This window comes from Papaver somniferum, chromosome 2, assembly GCF_003573695.1.
Source record: "Papaver somniferum cultivar HN1 chromosome 2, ASM357369v1, whole genome shotgun sequence".
Classification (NCBI taxonomy): domain Eukaryota; kingdom Viridiplantae; phylum Streptophyta; class Magnoliopsida; order Ranunculales; family Papaveraceae; genus Papaver; species Papaver somniferum.
In genome coordinates, this window is record NC_039359.1 from 116,315,563 (window position 1) to 116,325,050 (window position 9,488).

At 36.7% G+C, this 9,488-nt stretch overlaps 1 pseudogene; it reads right to left on the minus strand.

The window, feature by feature from the left end:
- Window positions 1–531: 531 nt before the first annotated feature.
- Window positions 532–2,051, minus strand: LOC113351809 (annotated as a pseudogene).
- Between the last annotated feature and the right edge of the window lie 7,437 nt (window positions 2,052–9,488).

Sequence of the window (9,488 nt, forward strand, 5' to 3'; positions counted from 1 at the left end):
CGGAACTAAAATGTTATTGGTTCTGGTTCTAACTTAACAACAGATTATAGACGTTGCTAATTAAACATTAAAAAAAAGGTCAAGTCTCCATTGACCTGGTCAAAATCATTTTCCCCATGCAGTTACCCAGCTCCCCATATTCGTCATTTCCACAGATTTACAAACTACAATGTCATTCATTCATTCAACATTCATTCAATAGATGTACAAAACTGTATTAATTATAAAAAAGGGATTCTTCAATTGAAGTTGAACAAAAAGTTTTGATACAAATGTATGCTAAGTATCACAACAAACTAGTATAATATAGAAACTCACGAAATGTATTCTTCTGAAAACAGGTCCACTGAGTTACAAACTTTGCAGCGCATATGTATGGTCCCTTTTCTACAGCACATAGTAAACAGGTCCACTGAGTTACTAACTTAACAACAGATTATAGACGTTGCTAATTAAACATTAAAAAAAAGGTCAAGTCTCCATTGACCTGGTCAAAATCATTTTCCCCATGCAGTTACCCAGCTCCCCATATTCGTCATTTCCACAGATTTACAAACTACAATGTCATTCATTCATTCAACATTCATTCAATAGATGTACAAAACTGTATTAATTATAAAAAAGGGATTCTTCAATTGAAGTTGAACAAAAAGTTTTGATACAAATGTATGCTAAGTATCACAACAAACTAGTATAATATAGAAACTCACGAAATGTATTCTTCTGAAAACAGGTCCACTGAGTTACAAACTTTGCAGCGCATATGTATGGTCCCTTTTCTACAGCACATAGTAAAACCCACGAATGAGAATCATATTTACAGAGAGCATACATTTATAAGAGAGAATAGCCATAATAGTTTTACCTATATTTCTTCCTTAACTCCAGGTGAAGGTCACGCACATGCTGAAGTGCTATATTGTAAAACCGGATAACCAAAACTGCAACAGAAATCGGAAGTACAAGATCAGCAGCTTCAACACCTGGTAGTTGATTAACCAGTTCAAAAATTAGTCAAAATCACGTTGTTCAGAAGTTCAGGTCCCTAGTTGGTGATCATAGTTAATTTGTAATCTCAAGCAGACAAGCTACTAACAAGTTTCAATTCTGAGGTCCTTATTGTGTGAAATTTGTTCCAACCTCATTTGTTATAACCTTGGAAATTATAGTTTTACTACAACAAGGAGGAATTTACGAATGTTGATAAGTTCAACGACATCAACATTAGTAACTCAATACCAATAACAATTCAAGCATTGACGGACTTGCCCATTTTCTTCCATGGTTATCCTCCTTTGTCCAGGTATCAAGTTCTTCAGTCAATTCCAATGCAAACATGTAAAGCCTGCAAGATCCTTCCGTACTGCAGCTGTTCTATCTGCTCTTACTTTTGAATTCCCACATTCCCAAGGGACTTTCCTGGACAGAAGAATAAAACAAAACAACAAGAGTGAGAAGACATAATCTAGAAGAAATAATCTTCGATGCATTGTACACAAAAAAATTGAGCTTTAAGTTGGTGATTGGGAAAAATGAACATAAGTCACTTCTCAAAATTGATTTATATCTTTATTATAGTAACTATGGGAGAGTATGAACAAAATAGCTTGTCCATCATCAAGCCTAAGAAAAGTAATGAATTTCCCCAAATCATTCCGCCTTCTTTAGTCATAATTGATAATATTTTACAATGAAAACGTTTTGTCCTTCTTTCCCAAATAGGCAGGGCATATAATTGCTACTAGTACTATGATCAAGAAGAGGAGCTTACATTTAGTATTCCTTTAACTCCAGCTTCCTCCAAGGCTTCATGACATGCGGCTTCGCCTATAGTGTCATCATCCTCCCATCCACCCTGAGACCAAATTATGAAAGAAGGTCAAATAACACTCCAGATACAGCAAGTGTTGCTAACCTTGGCACGGTCTCAATAATAAAAAAAATGAAGATAACATAGAGAAATCAAGAAAGAACATACTCTTCTCGATCAGGAGATGACACCATAAGAAGTTCCCACATACTCTTGCAATCAACCGTGTCACCCTCGCCATCTTTCTTGATTCCGTGGAATACACCTGTCCGTGTTTTATGATAAGAGAATCAGCAAGGATTCCCCATAATGTGGTCGAACATAGATGCAGTAGTAGACAGAGCAATAATTAACACAAGATGGCTAGGTAGGAAATTAGACATGAATACATCATCACCGAAAGATTCATGTCTGTCGATAAAGCAAAGATAACTCCAAAAAAAAAGAATTCAGATGGAAGTCAACTACATTATTTAGAAAATAAGGAAGTATTTTCCTCTTTTTTATCATGTCCCTTGTTGTTTATTGCAACTAATTAGTACAAATAGATTTACAAAGAACAGTTGAACAAATTGCGCTGGATATCACATGTTTGATATTGGTATCCTAACCTCTCAAGAAGCAAATGAAAATACATCATCCACTCAGTCGTGGCCTAGAAACTTCATCCCTTTGTGGATGTCTACTCCCGTATAATTTCATAGAAAGATCTGAACTTCCATTAACAAATTTTTTCATATTTAAAGTAGAATTAGCTACAACCAGTGTTACTTATATGGACGGCAATTACAAACATACACCTCAAGATAATACATCAAAAAATTTTATATACTTTAAACTTTCAGATTCCATATATCTCATTCGGAGTGAGTTGAGGTTCAATAACTTCGCCATGTTCCCATTTAATACCTTGAGTGGTTTAAATTTTAAGGTAATGCGATTTGCAACAAACATGAATTGGCAGGATTGAAAAATATCCAAATTTGGTGTTTACTTCTCATACGAAAAAAAATACTTACTAAACCATAGAGGCAGTGACGAGTATTTGGATTGAAACCAGGAAGGTTTCTTTGCAGACGAACATAAGACATAATTTTGTGTTGCCCTTCACAAGGAACATTAGCATCATAAAGGATAACCTACAAGAAGAAATATGTTATGAGAAAATAATTTTATCTTGACTAATTAGTATTGGAAATTCCAAAAACTAAAGTTTGGTATTCCTGTTGAAGAATCTAATCACAACCCATGAAGTTTCATAACTGATTAAATCCCAGAAACAAGAAAACCTCAGGTTTTGACATATCCTAATCTCAAATCCCAGAAACAAGAAAACCCTAATTCCAAACAATTGAAGAACCTCTGAAATCAAATTAATAAGAAAGTAAACTAATCAGTATTGCCAACTACAACAACCATAAAACCCTAACTTTGGGTACAACCACGATCTCAAAATCCAAATTTCAGATTTTAACATTTCTATCAGAGAATCTAATTACAACCCAGGAAGCTCCATGAATGTGATTAAAACCATTGGAAACCCTGATTCCTAACAATTAGAGAACCCCCAAATCAAATCAAATTAGAATCTCAAAACCCTAGATTAAAAATTATAATATGAAGAGAAAATTTGTTAAGAACATATTCCCTAAAATTCAAATTACCACCAGCATCAATTAAAACAGAAACAAAACTAGGGTACCAACAACATGAAAGAGAAGATATGTAATCTGACTATTGTTAATGATCCTCATCGACTGTTCTTCATTGATTCAGAACAAATCTTCAAGAAATGATGTTGTTGATGAATCTTCGTTTTCAGCTGCTGTTGATGAAGAGAATAGAGAAACGCTGATGTTTTTGTTGGATTTCGTTGATGAATCTCCGTTTTTCTAATGTAGAAGAGAAGCAGTAGAAGAAGAAGAAGCAGCGGCGGATTGAGAGAGGGAGAAGACCAGATAGAGAGAGAGAGAGGGTAAGTTAATACTGAATCTAGGGTTTTAAAGGATCTTACACAAGTATCGCGCACACGTTAAGTCAAGTCAACATGTCAAACTAAGGTGTTACCAGCACACGACCTAACCGCACGCGTAAACAATCAGCAGTTGCAATTCGCAACCTTACCTGCGGGGTTGCAAAATTCGCAACCGATTCCAGCCGCTGCGAAAACTTAGCAACGGGGATTAGCAACATCTATTTCGAACGGACATTGTGTCGTTGCAAATCTGGGTTGCGAATCCCTTAAAATGGTTTAGTGCTGCTCTGATACCAATTGAAAAAGTGGGGGTACAACAACCACACCCAATATTTCGCTTAGCAATCTGTATGGACAAACTCTAATATACTTTTTAGAGAATCAACTAGACAGACAGACTCAATCTAGATAAAAAGTATATCAAAGAGTTTATATCTCAATCTCTCGATTTGATATATACTCAAGCAAATAGAAATCTGCGAGTCTTTATCAAATACTAGAGAGATAACTTGGATGGTACCAAATACCAATATCCAAGTGTCAATCAATTTAAATCAACAACCAAAAGGTCGGATATTCTAATTGATTGTACAACGCACAACCTGTGATATTTCAATTATATAACAAAATATAATACGGAAAAGAAATAACACAGACACCATAATTTTGTTAACGAGGAAACCTCGAATGCAGAAAAACCCCGGGACCTAGTCCAGATTGAACATACACTGTATTAAGCCGCTACAGACACTAGCCTACTCCAAACTAACTTCGGTCTGGACTGTAGTTGAACCCCAATCAATCTCACACTGATCCAAGGTACAGTTATGCTCCTACGCCTCTGATCCCAGCAGGATGCTACGTACTTGATTCCCTTAGCTGATCTCACCCACAACTAAGAGTTGTTACGACCCAAAGTCGAAGACTTTAATAAACAAATTTGTATCACACAGAAAATTCTACGGTGATAGATAAATCCGTCTCCCACGAATATACCTATGAGTTTTGTTCCGTCTTTTGATAAATCAAGGTGAACATGAACCAATTGATAAACCGGACTTATATTCCCGAAGAACAACCCAGTATCATCAATCACCTCACAATAATCCTAATCGACGCAGCGAAAAAAGATATTGTGGAATCACAAACGATGAGACGAAGTGTTTGTGATTACTTTTCTATCTTGCCTATCGGAGATATAAATCTCGAGCCAATTATTACAATCGTACTCGTAACGATAGAAGATGCAAGATCAGATCACACAACTACAATAAAAGTAGTATCGGTCTGGCTTCACAATCCCAATGAAGTCTTTAAGTCATTAACCTGGTTTTAGAAGAAGAAACCAAAGGTAAAAGGAGAATCAACTCTAGCTATGCAACTAGTATCACACATAAGGTGTGGGGATTAGGTTTCCCAGTTGCTAGAGTTCTCCTTTATATATTCTTTCAAATCAGGGTTTGCAATCAATGTTAGCTTGGTAACAAAGCATTCAATATTCACCATTAGATGAAAACCTGATTAGATTCAAGCTAGTATTTCTCAACCATTGGATCGAAAACTTAGCTTGTTACACACAAATGAAATGTCCAATTTTGGGTTTACGAACCATTCCCAAACATTAACATTTGTTGGTTCAACAATAATTAACCAAATAGTTAGCCATATGATCACTTTCATATCAACCATATTCTTCTTCACCATAACTAGTTAAAATGACTCAAATGAACTAGTTAGAGAGTTGTTCAATTGCTTAGATCTTATGTAACTACACAAGACACAATCGAAGCAAAAACGGTTCGATTCACTCGAATCGGTTCATGAACTTTATAGCCACGGTTTGCAAAAGCATTCCTTAGTTTAAATAAACATGAGTTCAAGAACAACCCGATTTTAGATATAACCTGCTCAAGTTCGCGGACTGGGTTCGCGGACTTAAGCTCACAGAAGGAGTTCACAAACTCCAGCAGAAATTCTCGGGTCAAGAACTTCCACCAGTTCGCGGACTGAGTTCGCAGACTGAGTTCGCGGACTTGGCTCACGCCACATTCCGTTTCTCTTGATCAACAAAGTTCGCAAACTTTTATTCAAGGAATAAGGACTTATACATATATGTGTTTCCACAACAATGCTTATATCCTACTAATGGTTATGTAATCTAAACTCTCATTTCAATCATTGAAACATTCTCAGAGGACGTTATGTAGCCGTTATTCACAGACCATTTTTCATCAGAGCAATTTTCAAAGTGATTGAAACATAACATGACATTCGTCACTAGGTAAAGATGAATTTGGCTAAAGAGAAAGCTTACCAACACATATTTTGAGAAATAGATAGGCGTGTTAAAATCGGCTCAAAATAGCAAATGTGTATAATGGAAGTCTATATATCAAAACGACTTTTGTGTCAAGAGTAGGAGATAGAGTAGATAGACTTTTGAGTGACAGATAAGTTCAAGTTGTTAGATCATAGATCGGTCAACCTCGCATGCGTTGCTATCTCAAGCATGTTTGTTAATGTTAGTGATCAAAACTATAAGTCTTGATTTCTAGCCTACATAGCTAAGTCTCGGACAAGGATAGAAAAGTGTAGTCGAGCTCAAGGACTTCATGGCGATTCATCATACAACGACGAAGATCTATACAAGGAACCGTGGAACTTCATCTACAAAAAGGTATGTGGAGACTTGAACTTATCTATCACTCAAAAGTCTATATCTTCTATCTCCTACTTCTTATGAGACAAAAGTCGTATGCTATATAGACTAGATCATACACATTTGACATTTCGAGCTGAGCATTCATTGCTTATCTTTTATCTCGAAATCGTGTGTTGGTAAAGCGTTTCGCTTTGATCAAGTTTATCTTCACCTAGTAACGAAAGTCATGAAAAGTTTCAATCACTTTGAGAATTGCTCTGACGTGAATCGGTCTGTGAATAACGGCTACATAGCATCCTCTGAGAATGTATCAATGATTGAAATGAGAGTTTAAATTACATAACCATGTATTCCTTGAACCGAAGTTTTTGAAATTTATTGATCAAGAGAAATCGGGAGGATTGTGGAATTGGCTTGCCAAGTCCGCGAACTGTCGGAAGTTCTCGACCGAGAATTTCTGATGGATTTTCCAAAACTCGTTTGTGTGCTAAGTCCGATAACTCAGTCCGCGAACCCAGTCCACGAAATGGCGGAAGTTCTCTTTCCGAGAATTTCCGCTGAGTTTGGAAAACTCAACCGATTAACTTAAGTCCGCGAACTTGTTTGTAAACTTAAGAGGTTATGATCTAAAGATGTACTCTAAATATGAAACATTAAATTACTAACGAATGCTTTATGCAAACCGTGGCTATAGTGTTCATGAGCCGATTCAATCGAATCGAATCATCTTTGTTTCAATTGTGTCTTGTGTAGTTACATAAGATCTCATAGCAATTGAACAACTCTTTAACTAGTTCATTTGAGTCAATTGAACTATTTATGGTGAAGAAGAACAAGGTTAATATGAAATGCTCATATGATTAAACTTTTTGGGTTACTATGTTGAACCAACATACACGTACACGTTTGGGCATGGTTTTCACGAACCCAGTAAACGTCTACCCAAGTGTGTGTGACAAGCTAATTTTTTAATCTAACGGTTGAGAAATATTAACTTGAATCTAAATCAGGTTTTCATCTAACGGTGAATAAGGATTGCTTTGTAACTAAGGCAAAACCCTGATTTGAAGGCTATATAAAGGATACATCTAGCATTGTACAAAACTAATCCCCACACGTCTGTGTGCTACTAGTGCGCCCGCTAGAGTCGATCTCCATTAACCTTTGATTTTATTCTCTAAAATCAGGTTAACGACTTAAAGACTTCATTGGTATTGTGATGCAAGACCGATACTACTTTATCGTAGTTGTGTGATATGATCTTGCATCTTCTATCGTACAAGTACAATCGATTGATTGGCTTGAGATCGTGAGAGTTCTCCGATAGGAAAGATAAAGAAGTCACAAACATCTTCGTCTCACTATTTGTGATTCCTCGACAATCCGCTTGTGTAGTCATGAAGGATTGTAGAGAGGTGATTGATTAATCTAGGCTGTTCTTCGGGAATACAAGACCGGATTATCAATTGGTTCATGTTCACCTTGATTTTCATATCTTAAGACGGAACAAAACATAGGGTTTTTCTGTAGGAGACATATTTATCCTTAGATAGACTTTTCTGTGTGAGACAGATTTGTTTATTATCAAGTCTGCGATTTTGGGTTGCAGCAACTCTTGGTTGTGGGTGAGATCAGCTAAGGGAATCAAGTGCGGAGTATCCTGCTGGGATCAAAGGCATAGGAGTACAACTGTACCTTGGATCGGTGGGAGACTGATTGGGGTTCAACTATAGTCCAGTCCAAAGTTAGCTTGGAGTAGGCTAGTGTCTGTAGCGGTTTAATACAATGTGTATTCAATCTGGACTAGGTCCCGGAGTTTTTCTGCATTTGTGGTTTCCTCGTTAACAAAACTTCTGGTGTCTGTTATTTCTTTTCCGCATTATATTTGTTATATAATTGAAATAATACAGGTTGTGCGTTCGTGATCATCAATTGGAAATCCTACCTTTGGTTGTTGATTGATATTGATTGATCCTTGGACATTGGTCTTTGGTACCGTCCAAGTTATTCCTTGTATTTGATAAAGACTCGCTATTGTTATTAGCTTGAGTAAAAATCAAATCAAGAGAGAGATATTAACTCCTTGAGATACTTTTATCTAGATTGAGTCTGACTGTCTAGTTGATTCTCTAGCAAAGTATTTCGGAGTTAGTCTATACAGATTGCTAAGCGAAATATTGGGCGGTGTTGTTAGAGCCCCACTTTTTCAATTGGTATCAGAGCAGGCAAACACGTTTAAGACCTAACAAGTCCGTGTTTATAACGATCTGACTCTATGGACAGAGGTGCTATCTCTATTAACGTACCACCAGTCTTCGATGGCTCCAATTACTTATGGTGAAAATTTGCTATTTGAGCTTTTCTTCAATCGCGTGATTTTCAATCATGGGTATATGTGGTGAATGGTTATGATGCGCCCGTTGTTGCAGCTGGAGACGGAACTGTTCCCAAGAATATTGGTGAATATAATGCTGCCGAGAATCTTGCTGCAAAGCATAATTCTGAAGGGTTAAATGCTATCATACATGCCATTGCCCCAAGTCTTCAACACCATGTGTCTAATTGCACTAGGTCTAAAGATGCTTGGGATATCTTAGAAACTGTATTTGAAGGAAACTCCAGTGAAAAGGAAGCTAGGCTTCAAAACCTTAATTCCGATTGAGAGAACCTTCGTATGGCGGATGAAGAAACATTTGATGAGTTTAATCACAAAGTGTCTGAAATTTTTAATGCATCTCTTGCATTGGGTAAGACTATTCCTGAAAAGGACATTGTGATGAAAATTCTCAGATCGCTGCCATCTAGATACGAGTCTAAGAAGCATGCCATCGTTGAGGGGAATAACCTCAATAATCTTCCAGAAATACCTTGGTTAGGAAGCTAAAGATCTCTGACCATGATCATACATCCAAAGTCGATAAGGATGTTGCCTTTAAAGCACAGAACATGCCTCAGTGCTTAAGTGTAAGGGTTTTGGCCATTTTTCTAACGAATTCCCAAATCGTAGAAAATACACTGGGAACAAAGGTCTAGCTGTAACA